At 40.8% G+C, this 13,762-nt stretch overlaps 1 protein-coding gene across 1 annotated transcript in view; it reads left to right on the forward strand.

The window, feature by feature from the left end:
- ADGB (androglobin) overlaps positions 1 to 13,762 on the forward strand; it is a 387,180-nt gene that overhangs the window by 166,544 nt on the left and 206,874 nt on the right. The gene's annotated exons all lie outside the window — the stretch shown is intronic.

A 13,762-nucleotide genomic window follows, 5' to 3' on the forward strand; every position in this document is an offset into this window, starting at 1 on the left:
AACATGTGATACACTTACATAAAATCACGTTATGCACAGACAGTCATGAGCCCTCCAATCAGTGGGAGCAGGCCTCCTCTGGGTATCCAATGGGGCAGAAACCATCCGGGGGGCCAGGCGTGGCTGAGCTAATGTGACCCCAGCACTGATGGAGAAGGGCAGGGGAGGGTAAAACTAGGATGCTGTGCAGGCAGCTGACATCCTCCTTATCAACTGATGATGTCATTGGTTGTCAGGACGCAGCTAGAAGGTTGTAATGGTGCACAATGAAAACCTTTGGCTTTGTGTAACGAAAAGGCACCTGCTGGCTTGTATATAAGTTTTTATGCAATTTGTAGACTTTTTGCCATGGCACCCCTGAAGAAACCTCAGGGCACCCTGGTTGAGAAAAACTGATGTAGACCGTTACATTGCACAAGTCAACAACGAACAGAAAATTAGGATCCAAAAAGAGGCTTTAATACATCCATGCAATCAAGAACTATGTAAGCTGTGAATAAATGCTAGGTCTAGTTGAAGGACTATAGGTGGAAATTAGCATTAGCTTACAAACAAGTATTTAATTCACTTTAATTTTTTTCACACGTTCTCTGCTTTATATTGGTTATTGAAGTGTGTTTGCATATTTGAAGCCATCATACCATCTGGAGCTATGGTTGCTTACATTTAGGTGCTTAAAATGAAAATGCAGTGACTGCTGCTATAACATATTCTGGCACGGCATTGCATTTCCAGCAAACCCATTTGTCTTCAGTGTCCTATTATAAAGCTAAAAGGACATTTCCTTTTTAAAAGAGTCCAAATCAACAGCTGTGCTTTATATGAAATCAGTTGGTTTTAAAAGAAGGGCCGCTGCTGAATAATGAGCCAGCTGTATGGATGGATGTTGTAGCTGTTTACTTGATTTGCAACTGTGATAAATTACAGTAGCTTGATTTTTAGAGAAAGGCCTTTAATCGTGGAATACCAGGAAGAAAGTACAGTTTTTCTAGGTGTTTTAAAAAGCAAGAACATTTTTTTCAGTGATTTAGGTTAAAAGGTATGCTATTCGCTAAATTTGGGCAGCAGCTACCCAGAACAACATGCTGAATTGGTGAATAAAAGACAATAGGGGCAATTCAGTAATGCATTTGCAACATTTTTTCTGGCAGAAGACATAAATAGGAAAGATGTCATACATACTTAAACTCTATGTCAGGACAAAAAAACCCCAAAAAACAACATATGTTGTGCATCATTTTAATTCATATACACAGCAAGCCTTAAAATTGCGCATGCCTGTGGAACCACAACAAACTTTAGTACCCAAAATTTTCCATAGGCATCGCTTTCAAACTCTTTAACGTTATCGGTTTATAGCTATGAATTGTCGCAATGATCGCGGCCATATGCAATTTGTTGCGCAAACTTTGATTTCGGATGTAGGTGCACCTGTTGCATGTTTTTATATTCTTATGTGTGTGGACATGGGGCCATGTGACTTTAAAATATTTTTTGTGTTTCTATTTTTATGTTACTTTTTTTTTTTAAATTGAAAATTATATAACACATATCACTTTCATGTTCATAGTCCAAAAGGGGAGATCAGCGAATCAGCAGCTCCCGCTGCTGTCAACCACTGCCAGTCAGCCAGTGAGGGGAGAGGGGCTGGGCTAAGCTGCAGCTCCATTTGTGAATGAACACATGGAGCAGCGGGTGCCCCCATAGACAGCTGCTTGCTGTGGGGGCACCTGGCAGACGGCAGGAGGGAGGGGCCAGAAGAGCTTGCAGGGGACCGAGAAGAGGAGGATCCAGGCTGCTCTGTGCAAGCCTACTGCACACAGCAGGTAAGTACAGACATATTTGTTATTTTCCTTTAGATTGTAAGCTCCACGAGCAGGGCCCTCCTATTCCTTCTGTACTGAAATGTATTGTAATTGTACTGTCTCCCTTATATTGTAAAGCACTGCACAAACCGTTGGCGCTATATAAATCCTGTATAATAATAATAACAATTTTCCAAAGAAAAAAAAATTAACCTTTAGAAGTCAGTGCATGGCAAATGCAGCTATGAAGCGACAACATCAAGAAAAAAGTGTGTGCATACCATAATGTTTCTATAGGTTATCAGAACCTCATGTTTAAAGGACACCTTTGGGAACATGTTACATGTTCCACCTGTTTTTAGGGTGCAACATGTAACATGTTCCCGATCCTGCAGCCGCCACCCACTGCCCCCCATCCCTGTGACAAAAGTACGGGGAGAAGTACCCCGTACTAGCTGTTAGTTTTCAAAAACAGCGTGGCCATGCGGGGCTCCACCCACACAGCCTCGACATTCATTTACAGTGTTCTGTGAATGAATGGACTACAAGTCTCGACATCCTTAGCTGTAAGAGCTGTGGTAGTTCATTGAGTCTTCCTGTCGGCAAGTATCGGCTTGCTCATTCCGGATGTACAAGCAAGAAGATACACTGACAGTCAACAGGAGACCAGCATGGCACCAGTGATCTGCACATAGCTGGTGCAATGCTTTACTAGCTCTTAACACAAAAAAAAATTAATGCACTTTTTTTACCTGCAAAATTATTTTTTGTGGAAAAGTAAACTTATCCTTTAATAGTATTTTATTAGAATCGAGCACAAAAAGTCCATGACATACCTTTAAGTTCTAACAGTATTGTCTTTAAATGACAGGATACAGTTCCATACAGTGGCGGACTGACAACTCATGGGGCCCCCAGGCAATCGGGGATCATGGGGCCCCTGTGTCCTTGCCCAAACTCAAAAAAGCCTATGAAAAAGGTACCAGGGGCATCTCATGGGGCCCCCTACTGACCCCAGACCCTCTGGCAGTGCCCCAGTTTCCAAATGGTCAGTCTGCCCCTGGTTCCATACTGCCTTGTTACTCGTACTTACCTAATGAGTGAGCCAGAGCTACCACAGCAGACAGTACAGAGCTATCTGTATAAGATTGTCTGCAGTCTGCCATCCATTAGTGAACTACAGACTGGAAAAAGATGAGTGAGAAGCTCCATATATCACAATCTTCCCAAGGAAACCACATAATGAAAACTACTATGCCTCCTTCTTTTATCTCTTTAGTGGTGTAGTACATCATTCATATACATTACCATATGGATGATTGTTTCAGTTGACTGATAGAATGAATGCTTGCCAGACATAAGGAAGTACACAGCAGTTTATAGCAGCTGTGATGTAGAGGATATAATACTTTCTCCTTTTTCTTCAAAACTTAGCTCTGCAGTTCCACATAGACAGAACTGTCAAATTTAAATCTACATGGAATTTTATCTCCAAATATAAGAGCTTGCCATTTGACAGTAATGGAGAGAAAGTTGGTTTGATGGATGGTAGGCCATTACATTTTTTTCTCTTTTTTTTTTAAGTATTTCTGTCTGTGTATAAGAGCTCATGTACACAGGGAGTTTGGAAAACTCTTCTGAATGATGGAAACTGACTGCTGGAAAACGTAGGTTGAAAACTGTCAGTTTAGACGCGTTTGCGTACCGCGTTTATGCGCGTTTGTGTTTAGAAGCGTTTTTAAAAGATAACCTCAGTAGACCCTCCCAAATGCCCAGAATGCATAGTAAAATATTAACTATATCAGACCTTTTGAGAGAAATAGAGAGAGCAGAAGTAGAGAGAGCAGTATGTGTTGAGATGACCTGTCTTTTCTAGTTGTATTCACTATGGATCCCATCATGAGCATAATGTGGCACGTTCTACCATTTTTTCCTTCACACGAAACCTGGAACTGACTGCGCTGGTGTACTAGGTCCATTTGAATACATGGAAAACGCTTTACATGCATTTCTGATGATGAAAAAAGGCTCTGGACAGCATCTGGATATGGAAGAGTTAAAAAAAAGGTTCTAAACGCAAACGCTTCTAAACTCAGTTAACCGCGTTTACATGTGTTTACACGTGTTTACAAGCATTTGGTGTTTGAAACGATGGTAAAATCTACTCCTGAACGCAAGTTTGGTGCGTTCAAAAAAACGACTGTAAACTCAATTGCCTGTAATAGACTGTAAACGACTATGTGTACATGGACACAGGAAAACATTAGTGAGAGTTCAGGTGCTGCTGAAAAAAACTGAACGTCAGTTTAGGAGCTGCAGTGTACATGATCCCTAATTGGTATTGTAAAAGTGAAACTGCTAGTATGTGTAAAGTGCTTAAATTGCTTCCTACATGCCTGAATGTCAGGCCATTCTTGACCAGCAAAGGTCCAAGACTTTGTTGTGACTGAGGTTTTACACCCAATTCCACACAACCCTGTTGGCCAATGACGCAGTCAATCATTGTGATGGGCCAATAAAAATATGTAGGGGCTGGATGGAATTAGCAAGCTCAAACACTAGACAAAAGTTGAGTATGCAATAAGCAAGCAAAGCTAAAAAGCTTTAAAATCTCTGCATTTAATAGGACCAAATTGTGGTTTAACAACCCTAATTCTGAAAATGTTGGTTCGCAGTTAAAAATCTACAAATTAAAACAGAATGCAATTATTTGCATGTTGGGGTGTTGTGCACAATCCAGGACACTTTGCAAATTGGCAGTTGGGTCCTGTGCTAGAATGTTTTGCCCAGCTCTCCAGAGACCACAGTCCACCTCAGCTTCAGAGCCCACAGCTCTCTCCAGTGTCTTTGAGGCCACTTCAGCTCTAGAACTCACAGAGCCCACACTTTTTCCCCCACTTACACTGACATGGGGAGTATTTTCCTTCAAGTCAGGGCATTTTTCTGTTCCTACCAACCACCAATGCCAGAGCATTTTTTCTGTCCTCTGACAACAGATGCGGACACATTTTTCCTTTCACTGACATCATGACAATCTTTCTCCTGCTACCCACAACTCTAGAGGTTTTCTTCCTTTCACTCGCCACTGATGTTGGGGCATTTTTTTCCTCCCACTGAAGGCTTTTTTTAAAAAAAATTACGGGTTTAAGAATATAAACTTTAACCACTTGGTTCTGTACATTGTTTTGCATAGTACATTTTGCTACCCACTGTGATTTTGTTTGTTACACATAGCAAACTACATAAGTATGCTGCTGTGCAATATTTTGAACCCTGCAAAAACAAGCAACTGCTCTGCGTAAGAGGCAATCCTAGTAGGAGTGTGTCATTTTGGCTGCTTGTGTCATTTCAGTATTGATTGTGTCATTGTAGAAATGTTTCTAAATGTGTCAGTACAGTACATGTTGTGTCTCTGTGGACAATTTTCTCCTTTTGTCATTATGGTAGTAGAGTCTCAGTGAATATATTTCTAGATGTGATAGCATGGTACTGATTGTGGCTCTGTGAACAGGTTCCTGGTTGCAACTTCTTGGACCCATAGCACCTCTGCAGATTTGCTCCTCTGTCTTGTCCATGTACTAATCCAGGGCTTGTCATGCCATGTATTGCCATGTACTAATCCAAAGAAGCCCATCTGCTCATCATCAATAAGAATAAATGAATAAAAGCCACACTTCCAATCTCTGCTTCTCGTTTTTTTTATTCAAGCAGTTATGTCTTCATCCAAAACCAGCATCTACTTGACATGTTTTACCACAAAGGGCTGGATCACAAGGACCTTTTGGATGTTTGTGGTAACTTGCATCAAGGAGGTACTGGTTTAGGGTGGAGACCTTTTGGATGCAGCCATTGTACAGATCAGTGGTGTCCAAACTGTGGCCCGGGGGCCGAATGTGGCCCTTTGCTTGCCTATATCTGGCTTTTGAGGCATTTTTCCTCCCACTGACATCAACGATGGGGCATACTTCCTGCCTCTGACATCAACCATAGGGCACTGTCATAACTATTGACAGCAACAATCAGGCACTGACACCAATGAGGAGGCACTATTCCTCCAACTGACACCAAAGATGGGACATTGTTTACCCCCACTGGGCACAGTCTGGCCCCCCTAAAGTCTGAAGGACGGTAAATTGGCCCTTTGTTTAGAAAGTTTGGAGACCCCTGGTATAGATGCTTGAATAAATTCCTGCTTGTCAGTATTGTACTGATTGGGTCTCTACAGACCTCTCTGCTTGGGTAAGTACAGTACTGACTGTGTCTCGGTGGACCTGTTTATATGGCTGTGTCAGTATGGTACTGATTGTGTCTCTGCTGTGGCCTCTGGTTGTATCTGCCTAGTCTTTTTTTTTTCTTGTTGATCCTTCTGACAAGTTACTAGTTGTGATAGCATTCATTTGGATTTGATTGAACTTGTATGTGTATGATGAAGTATGTTCATCATCTTATTATAATATGTATTACAGGTATTTGACGTACAGAGCACTTTACATATATATTATACATTCACATCAGTTCCTGCCCTCAAGGAGCTTATAATCTAAGAATCCCACATTCATACACACACATACTAGGGCCAATGTAGACAGGATCCAATTAACCTACCAGCATGTCTTTGGAGTGTGGAAGGAACCCGCAGTACCCAGAGGAAACCCACCCAGGCACATGGAGAACATATCAACTCTATGCAAGTAGTGCTGTGGTTGGGATTCAATCCAACAACCTTAGTACTGTCATAATATTTGTGAATCAAACCAGCGACCTTAGTACTGTCATAATATTGTGAACTTCATCATATGTGTATGATGAAGTATGTTCATCATCTTATTATAATATTTATTACAGGTATTTATATAGCACTGCCAACTTACGGTGCACTTTACATATATTATACATTCACATCAGTTCCTGCCCTCAAGGAGCTTATAATCTAAGAACCCCACATTCATACATACACATACTAGGGCCAATTTAGATAGGAGCCAATTAACCTACCAGCATGTTTTTGAGTGTGGAAGGAACCCGCAGTACCCAGAGGAAACCCACCCAGGCACATGGAGAACATATCAACTCTATGCAGGTAGTGCTGTGGTTGGGATTCAATCCAACAACCTTAGTACTGTCATAATATTGTGAATCTTAGTAAATTAGTTTTGGTGATATATGTTGCTTGTTTGTTTTGAGAGAGGTGGTGCATTGGGAAGTTAAAAGGTAGAGTAGATAATCATTTAAGGACCATTGTGTTAGGAGCCTGAAATCGCACCAAAAGTAGTGCATGCACTACTTTTAAAAGTGCACTCCGATCCGGTGCTGGCAAATGCACTGCATCTGCTATCTGCATATGAGATGTTGTTAACTTTACACTGGCACCCGCTGTAAATTGCAGACACAGCGTGTTTGGAACACGGTGCGGGAAATGTGCATGAAACATGGGTTGTACACGCTTACATTTGGCCCTACTTGTTGATTTTGATCAGGGGTGCGTCTTACAAAGCAGCACCACCTGAGGCTTTACCATATGGATCACTATCAATAAAACAACCTAAACATATGAAACATGTTCACAATTTTCAGGCATAGGTTTGTCTGAATCAGATGCATGTACAGAATGACATACTTTCAGTGCAAATTTATGCAAATGTGGCCATCTGTATCACAACAAGATTTTCAAAACAGCGGTAACAGTATTGTCAGATGCATCTTAAGCAATTGGCAAAACACAGATTGACACAATGCCAGTGGCAGTACACTGTGTATATTTGGAAGAAGAAGGCAGATGGTGTACTTGTAGCCAAATCGTTCAACAGGATTGATATATGTGAACAGAGCAATATATCTTGCTCAAACAAGAAAAGGGTCACTGGGTAGACCTTGTTGCATATTTTGTATTGTAGCTTCATTACCTAAAGAAGAACACCATAAACTCAGCCATAAACCTTAGATCTTAGATGTTGCAGTGCCTTAGTTATCCTTACGTCCTGCATTTTCTTTACTTTTTTTATTTGTACATTTGATTTATTGGCCTACATTAATGCTGCAGTTAATGATGCACTTTAAAACAAATATAGAGACATTTTGCCTTTTAAAGAGCATCTATAGTTTATTTATTGCATAAACAATTTCATTTTAAATCTAAATTCCAGATGTCAACACATAAATGTTTAAAAGTAGAATGTAAAAAATGTGAATTCTTTACCCAAAAGGGATATTTCAGTTTTCAGCATATACTGCAGAAAATAAACTGCTGACTAGTTTCTTATATCTGTCAGGGCAGTGACATTATAATCTCTGCAATCGAGTTTCCTGTGCCACAACTGATATGGCCACAGCAAGACTCTCCCTTTTGGATTTTACTTTTTGTATTCTATAATAAAGTTCAACTGAAATTGAAGTTGAAATTAGCTAAAAACATTCCAGGTGCATGAAAACAAAAGGTGTGCAAAGTCTTACAATTCATTTTCTTTAAAAATCATCCACAGCCTGTTTCTAAGGGCTCCATGTACACTGCAGCTGATAAACTCACGTTCTGGAGCTTTTCTGCGTTTTTTCAGCAGCCCCTGAACTCTCCCTAATGTTTTCCTATGTGTCCATGTACACATCGTCATTTGCAGGCAGTTGAGTTTATGGTCGTTTTTTTACCGCACCAAACTTGCGTTCAGGAGTAGATTTTATCAGCGTTTCAAATGCCAAACACTTGTAAATGCATGTAAACGCGGCTAACCTCGTTTATAAGCTTTTGCACTTAGAAGTGTTTTTTAACTGTTCCATATCCAAATGCTGTCCAGATCCTTTTTTCATCATCAGAAATGCATGCAAAGCATTTTCTATGTATTCAAATGGATCCAGTACACCAGCGCAGTCAGTTCCAGGTTTTGTGTGAAGGAAAAAATGGTAGAACGTGCCGCATTATGCTCATGATGGGATCCATAGTGACTACAACCAGAAAAGACAAGTCATCTCAACACACACTGCTCTCTCTGCTTCTGCTCTCTCTATTTCTCTCAAAAGGTCTGAAATAGTTAATTTTTGACTGTTTTTCAGTGCATTCTTGGCATTTGGGAAGGTCTCCTGAGGTTATCTTTACAAAACCCTTCTAAACGCAAACGCACATAAACGTGGTATGCAAATGCAGCTAAACAGACGTTTTTTAACCAATGTTTTCCAGCAGTCAGTTTCCATTGTTCAGAAGTGTTTTCCAAATTGCCATGTACATAAACTCTAAAAGCCATCTCGGGCAGCACAGAGGCTAAATGGTTAGCACTTCCGCCTGGCAGTACTAGGGTCGTTGGTTCAAATCCCAGCCACAGCACTACCTGCCTGGAGTTTGCGTGTTCTCCCTATGCCTGCGTGGGTTTCCTCCGGGGACTCCGGTTTCCTCCAACACTCCAAAGACATGCTGGTAGGTTAATTGGATCCTGTCTAAATTGTCCCTAGTATGTGTATATATGAATGTGAGTTAAGGACCTTAGATTGTACGCCCCTTGAGGGTTAGGAACCAGGGGCGGACTGACCATTTGGAAACTTGGGCACTGCCCGGGGTCAGTAGGGGGCCCCATGAGATGCCCCTGGTACCTTTTTCGAGTTAGGGCAAGGACACAGGGGCCCCATGATCCCCTATTGCCTGGGGGCCCCATGAGTTGTCAGTCCGCCCTTGTTAGGGACTGATGTGAATGTACAATATATATATGTAAAGCGCTGCGTAAATTGACGGCGCTATATAAGTACCTGAAATAAATAAAATAAAATAAATAAAAATTGATTGAATCACTGTAGGTTGCATTGTACCTCTGCAGAGAGACCACTGCTTCTCCACAGAGATCAAAGTTCCTTCTCTACAGCATGGGGGCAGGGACAGGATTTTCCACTCAGGCTATAGCTGCTTTTTCAATAAAATTAACTGAAACACTTGTTGTTTTGATGCACCTAGAATGCATTTACCTCATATAGACTAAAATGTTCTTGGGTTTTAAGGAAAGTGCACTAGGAGGGGAGTGGGAGCACCCTGAAGTTAGATGCAAGATAGATGTTAAAAGAACCAAAATGTATAGAAGTCAGCTAGATGTCCTAATTCATCAAACTCCACCTGTGACTAAAATAACCTCTTTAAATATTCAGTGCACTTCAAATATTCCTATTAGTCATTGTTATTGCTTAAATCCTAGCACTAGCAAAACTGTTTTCTTGCTTTATAATACAGAAAGGCCTATAACCTCTGTCCTGTCTTTATTGCTTTATATTCTTATAAGTAGTGAGCAGAACATCCTGGGATGCCTAACCCAACCCCTATTAAAGACAATAGGAACTGAATCTTTAAAATCGATTTGGACCATTTAGGCATGGATACCTGGACACTATCCTGCAGGACATGTAACAATGCAATAAAACAATTTGTAAAAAATACTGTTCAGCAGGAAACATCATTTATAAAATAGTTTAAAGCAGAACAATAAAACTGCAAAATTTCTTTTAAAAACCTTCCTGTGCAGGAGCAAATCTGTACGTCGTCTAGGAGGTACTGCAGCTAAAATGGGATTTAGAAAAAGGAAAGGTCATTTAGATTGTGGTACTTCATATTTCTACGGGGGCCCCCCAGCAATACATACCAGACCTATGCTGTTTAAAAAAAAAAAAGCCAGCAGGGAAATATCAGTTGTCACAATATTTTTTTTTCTTTTAAAATATCACTTTTGCTGCTGTACATTTAAAAAAATAATGTGCTGGGATCCCCCCAGAAATCCACAACCACCGCAAGAGAAAAAAAAAACAGGAAGGGGTCCCAGACCCTGCAGTCTAACAGCCATGCACTTCCCCCTGTCCCCTGAAACATACCAGGCCACATGCCCTGAACAGTTAGAGAGTGCCTTGCCAGGGGGAGCCCCTGGGAAGAAAATGTGTCTCCATGTTGATTAAGACGATAGTTTGGGGAGCCATCATTAGTGCGTGGTAGTCATCAGGTAGAGTTGGTGGGGGGAGGGGTAATCAATAAAGCTGCTGCACCAATTTTCTGGCAGTAATCCTCCTTGTTAAAGTGGTAGTAAACTAATTTTATATAATTTTACCTACAGGTAAGCTTATAAAAAGCTTACCTGTAGGTAAGATTAATATCTCCTAAACATGTACCATTTAGGAGGTATTTGCTCCTTTTGATAGCCGGTGCATTCGCTCTGAAGGAATGACGTAGCCATGTTGTTCCATCAGAGCATTGTGCATTGGCCCAGGACTCCCGCGCGCATGCTCGGGAGTGACGTCATCGCGGCTTGTCCAGTCAGACGGCTGGAGCTCTCGAACCCAGAAGGAAGACCGGGTAAAGATGGAAGCCTCTGCATCGGTGACAGTGCGCATCTCCTAAAGGTGCACCGATATTCGTTCTTTTTGGGATTCAACACATGCACTCTGAAGGAACGGCATACCCGTACCAATCCTTCAGAGCACTGTGGTCCCAGACATCCGCGTGCATGCCAGTCAGACGGCTGGAGCTCGCAAACCCGGAAGGAAGACCGGGTGAAGATGGAAGCCCCTGCAGCAATGACAGTGTGTCTCTGGAGGGCTTAGTTTTAAAGTAAGTCCTACATAATGTGATAGTATGTGATGCATACTAGCACATTATGACATTACCTTGCAGGGAAAAACGTTTTTTTTTTTTAAAGTGTGGTTTACTAGCGCTTTAATATATTGCGACAAATTCATGAAGTATTTGTGAAACTTTTGGTTCTGACAGTGACTCCTGCATCAAATTCAGATAGTTCTAAAATGCACCACTATTACATTGTGTCTCATTGAATGCACCACTTTTACATTGAGTCACATTGAATGCGCCAAATGTAAAAGTGGAGCTAATTAAGACCAACTCTTTTTTAGCATACAGAGAAAACCTGGCTCAGACATGTACCTGTTCTAGACAGGTGCATGAATGTGGCGCATTCTTCACCAATTTTAGAATGTATGAGAGAGACCTTGGCAAAAACTGCCTGCACTAGTCTTTGTGAATTTCAGTGAATATGTTTTTGTTTTCTCCTATAAGCTATATATCAGCCTTTCTCAACCTTTTCAACACAGAGGAACCCTTTAAATACTTTCCAGTCTCAGGGAACCCCTGCTAAAAATTGCTACAATTAATGATACATTAGTGTGATGATCAGTGGGAAGAATGCTCCTTACACTTGTGGTCATTGGGATGACTAACCCTCTTATAGATAGCTAAAAAGAACAATGGTGTTAGTGGGAACTTATCTGACAGGCAGAAATTACCCATTGCTCAAGGAGCACCTGGTAAATCCTGGAGGAACCCTAGTTGAGAAACCCTGTACTATACAGGCGTACCTCGGTTTACTAATTTAATGCGTTCTGCGGTACTGTTTTCGTAAAATTCATAAACCAAAACGTGGTTTCCAATAGGAATGCATTGAAACCAATGAATCCGTTCCGGAGGTAAAAAAAAAGTAAAAAAAAGTTTTTTATCTGTTCAAAACTCTTTATAAAGTGCACTTTAAAGGCATAAATACTGTACAGGGACATGATTAAAAATGAATTCGGAAATGCATTGAAAAACAATTAGTCTGTTCTTATTGCAAAAAAAAAAATTGTAAACCAAGGCATTATTTTCAATGGATTTTCATTTGTAAACCGAAAATTACGTTAACCGAGACGTTCGTAAACCGAGGTACGCCTGAATGTTTAAACTTCTGCTATATTGGGCTACCTTGTTGGCTAAGAGAAATGTGTGTAATGAATGGCAAGCTGCCTGGTACTGAGAAAGCTTTGAACTCCCAGAATGGCCCAACATTTGGCCTATGTGCTGGCAGAATTATTTTGAAATGACAGTTGCATTCAAATTTTTTTTTGATTCAGACGGGTCATTTATTTTGCACAACTCAAAATAGAAAGTTTGAGAGAGATTACAATTTCAGAAATTGCCTTTTTATATTAAACTAACTCAAGTAAAATATATACTCACCGGCCACTTTATTAGGTACACCTGTTCAATTGCTTGGTAAATCAAATGGCTAATCAGCCAATCACATGGCAGCAACTCAAGGCATTTAGGCATGTAGATGTGGTGGAGACAACTTGCTGAAGTTCAAACCAAGCATCAGAATGGGGAAGAAAGGGGATTTAAGTGACCTTGAACATGGCATTGTTGTCGGTGCCAGACGGTCTGGTCTGAGTATTTAATAAAACTGCTGATCTACTGGGATTTTCATGTACAATTATCTCTTTACAGAGAATGCTCCAAAAAAGAGGAAATATCCAGTGAATGGCAGTTGTGTGGATGAAAATGCTTTGTTGATGTCAGAGGTTAGAGGAGAATGGGCAGACTGGTTGCTGCGACAAATGTAAAAGTGGAGGGTCAGAATTTGACGTAAACAACATGAAAGCATGGATACATCTTGCTTTGTATCAACGGTTCAGGCTGGTGGTGGTGTAATGGTGTGGGTGATATTTTCTTGTCACTAGCAAGGTGTACCTAATAAAGTAGCCGGTGAGTGTAAGTTAAAGTGTTACTAAACCCATAACAGTAAAATCAGTCTGTATATGCAATAAAGCATGCTTGTAATACTCACTGTGGAACCTAAGGGGTTAATCCTCTGCATTGTGTAAAAAGGCTGTTTGATCTTGACTTCTCTGATCCTCCCCTTCTTCCAGTGTCTCACTCTTATCTCCTGATAAGACATATCATGTGGAAACACTCTGCACATGCTCAGTTGGTGTGTATTGCTAGAGAGGGTTTTTTTTTTTCTTGGGAGAGTGCATGTGATCAGCACAGGTCCAACCAGCACCAACCAGACAGAGGTCAGGGGTTTTTCATCCTCCTAGAGCAGAAAGAAAAACTCCTCCTACAAGCTTTAACATGTGCTCTGCTGAACACTGACAGAAGTCACAAGACTGTTATATCCTGCTGATGTGAAAAGGAATTTAGCACTTTATATTTACTAAAATAATTGCATTTCCATGTTCTG

The sequence above is a fragment of the Staurois parvus genome, unplaced genomic scaffold (assembly GCF_062004578.1).
Source record: "Staurois parvus isolate SC_StPar_1 unplaced genomic scaffold, SC_StPar_1.0 ptg000657l, whole genome shotgun sequence".
In the NCBI taxonomy this organism is placed as follows: domain Eukaryota; kingdom Metazoa; phylum Chordata; class Amphibia; order Anura; family Ranidae; genus Staurois; species Staurois parvus.